Here is a 3,610-nt window from a genome sequence, read left to right as displayed (position 1 = left end):
ACGTACACTGAGAAACATGGTGACATGATTCTAAAAGCAATTCTATCCTCACCCTGTCGGGAGGTTAACTGTGACGAGAAACCGATTGACACAAAACCAAGATCTGCTATGATGCCTGCCCCTGCTGAACCTGCGACGCTGTATTAATCCCGCCCTGCTCGGCTGTCCAGTGCCCGGGGCGATTCATGCACAGCGGAGACCTGTACAGTGCCACCATCCCCTTCCACAGTCCTTTTTCTCTCCCTCCTCTTTCGCGTTATACTATGTCTTCGTGTGGCTGCTGCGTCCACAGTGTAGCGTAGTATGTGCAATCGTTGTATAATGCTTCTTTATGGTTTCTGGAATGTGAGTGTTTGTGCTTGTTAGAATTTTGATGCTCTGTTGCTTTCTTCTGTAGTTTGTTCTACGTGTGTTGTTTGTAATTGTCGTTATATTGCTTTTTCTTCTGTCTCTTTTTTTTTAAGTTTGTTTGACAAGGAAACCCTATTGCTTGCAGAGTCGATCACGTGAAATACGGCGAGGCGAAGCTGCGCAATTTGCAATGCGCCACCTGCCGTACGTTTTTCTGCTGGTGCTACTATTGTGTTGTGTCAGCGTGTATGCCACTGCTTCGAGTCTACATTGCGGCTTTAATGGGGTAAAAAAGAAACGTGTAAATCTTTCTGTGGCTGTGGTGCGTGAGGTTCCCGCAAAGGGTCAAGGAGCGTGGCAAGTGTATACCGCAGCTGTGTCTGACACATGGGCGCCGATCCGCATCTTTGTCTCGACGATTGACTTGTATAACCAAAGTATGCACTGCACGGCGAAAGAGCAACTTCGTCCGAATTTTCTGACGGGAATGGGTGTGTGCCAGGATGAAGATATTCTCACAAATGAGAAGAAAAGAACTCTGCTTGATCACGTCCTTCCAGCCGCCGTGAAGCTCCACGAAGAGCGCCTTCTCGTGAAACCCTTGAAGGGAGCTTTCAAGGTTCCAGAGTTTGATCGAGAAGACATGTGCTCCGCATTCTCCGTCCCAAAGGAGCACCGTGACCCTGGATTCTCCGGGTACGACACAGTGGTGTACGTTGCTGCTGGCCCGTCAGAGCATGAAAGTGTTGCCTGGGGGGTCCTGTGCGCTCTCCTGGATACTCGTCGCCCTGTAATAGGGGCCATGTACTTTGCACCAGCTCAAATTGCTGCGACTGCTGAGATGGTGCGTATTGCTGCACACGAAATGGCACATGTCCTTGGTTTCGACAGGGACATCTTCTACAATGCTAACATGATCACGGTAAAGCCCAACATAAGAGGAAAGACTGCGGCTGTTTTTCTGTCGTCTGCAAAAGCAGTTGAAAAGGCTCGGGAACACTACAACTGCAGCACTGCCCCTGGTATTGAACTGGAGGATGATGGCGGTGACGCTACAGCGCTTTCACACTGGGAGCGACGCAACGCTAAGGACGAACTGATGGCTGGGATTACTGGTGTCGGCTACTACACGGCACTGACAATGGCAGCATTCGAGGGTACTTCGTACTACCGAGCGAACTGGGGGATGGAAGAAACGATGAGTTGGGGTAAGGATGGTGGCTGTGAATTCCTTGGCGGTAAGTGCGTGGAGAACGATGTTTCCAAATACCCTGATTTTTTTTGTGCTTCCCGTGTTGAAACGCCTGTGTGCACCTCTGATCGTCGTGCGCTTGGGGCATGTGTTCTTTTCTCCCAAGAACAGGACCTTCCACAGGGGTACCAATACTTCAACGATCGTCGTCTTGGAGGTCATTTTTCGGAACTGATGGATTTCTGTCCAATTGTTTTGCCATGGGTGGATGCTTTTTGCAGCGGTGACAATAAAAATGCTTTGCCCGGGAGTCGTACTGGTCCATCATCGTGGTGTCTGAAGGGAGAGTCGCTGGAGCTGAATGGGAAGATTATTGGCGACGTGTGTGCTGAGGTACAGTGTGAGAATGAGAGTATTCAGGTGCGATACTATGGCGATGACGAGTGGTACCCATGTCCCGAAGGTAAGGTGCTTAAACCGAAGAAAGCCTTTACCAAAGGCAGTATTGTTTGTCCAAAGTACAGGGAAGTGTGTACTATTGCCTCAGGCGGAAACAGTCTCGTTCTCTTGAAGAAGAATTTGATAACAAACGAAGGTGATAATACTGGTGACTCCCGTTACTCTGGCGAGAAAGGTATTGGTACCAGAGGTTATACTGAGGGTTCTGGTGAATTCGGAACTATGGTGCAGGGTGATGCACAAAATGGAATCTCTCCTATTGGAAGGAGAACGATGCATGACACCACATTAAATATTCCCAGCAGTTTTCTCACTGGAGCTATGGATGGGACTGATGTCAGCGTTACCGCTTCATTGTTGATGTCGACATTAATTTTATTTGCTGCTCTCTCGGTAATGATGGGTCATTGAATTCTCAGGGACGCAGAAATATGAACCTCATATTATTGGAATCATAGGCGTCCTACTTGGGCGACAACAAAGTGCAGTTTTAGTATAATGGGTTTTTTTTTTTTGCTTTTACATCTTTATTGCTGGCCTCCAGTAATACTGTGATGTTATGGTTTTTTTTTGTTTTTATTATAATAATCATGATACAGAAAACCCATGTGTGCTCTATACAATAAACTACTAATGATACAGTGGAGCTTTATTTGTCAGTCTTTGATTGATATATTTCTTTTAACTTTTGCGTTTTTTTTTTTCTTGTTTTTATTATGTCTTGGCGTTTTCTTTTTATATTTAATACACACTGAAAGAGAATAAATGTTCCTATCCTCCTCTGGATATGTCAGGTCCCATGTGACTCTGTGCTCTTCAGAAAGCCTCGCATAAATCCTTTGCTTGCGCTGGAGCCCCATAGTCTCACTCTCGTTACTGCTCATGGTAATATATGAAAGAAAGAGAATGAAGGGTTATTGTCTCACGCGGGTGCAAGACCCTAAAGTAAATGGAATGGAGATGTTTTATTTTTATTTTTGGATAAAATTAGATCCTCGGTATTTATACTTTAGTGTATCCGGATGCTGAGAGTGTGTTCTGCACCTGCTCTTGCAAGAGCATCTTCTCCTTTCACTCGTCTCTTCTCGTTGAGAAAATAATGGGTTAGTTTTCGTATTTCTTCTGTCCTTTCTCCTGGCACTGATACGACGATCAAAAAACTGGTATGCAAACTCACATATGTGCAATTCATGTACGCATGCAAAATAGACCCCGAAAGATACCATCTTGTTCAGTGGTGTCGTGATTCCTTTCAGAGTTCTGGGTTTTCATGACATCAAAACCCATATCTTCAAAGAGAGGATCATAATCGTTAGTATTCCATTGTTCCTTTCTCCGTTTCGGCAGCACACAGCTAGTTCCGGTGCAGTACGACATTTGTAGCTTATTCAACAATGAATACTCCAGAACGAAAGCATCACCGGCTATTGGCTTCCTGAACAATATGAGATGCTTGGCCTTATTGACGCTATTAGTTGTACAAAAAAACACTAGTTTGATAACATTAATGGAGAATGCAAGTATGTGAAATGTTTTAGACATGGAATTTTGAGTTCATCTCTTTCAGAATAATTGTTTAATGGTTTTGACTCACCTGAGTTTGTTCCG

The sequence above is a fragment of the Trypanosoma theileri genome (assembly GCF_002087225.1).
Source record: "Trypanosoma theileri isolate Edinburgh chromosome Unknown TM35_Tth_2_V1, whole genome shotgun sequence".
Classification (NCBI taxonomy): domain Eukaryota; phylum Euglenozoa; class Kinetoplastea; order Trypanosomatida; family Trypanosomatidae; genus Trypanosoma; species Trypanosoma theileri.
Note: the sequence above shows the minus strand (reverse complement) of the source record.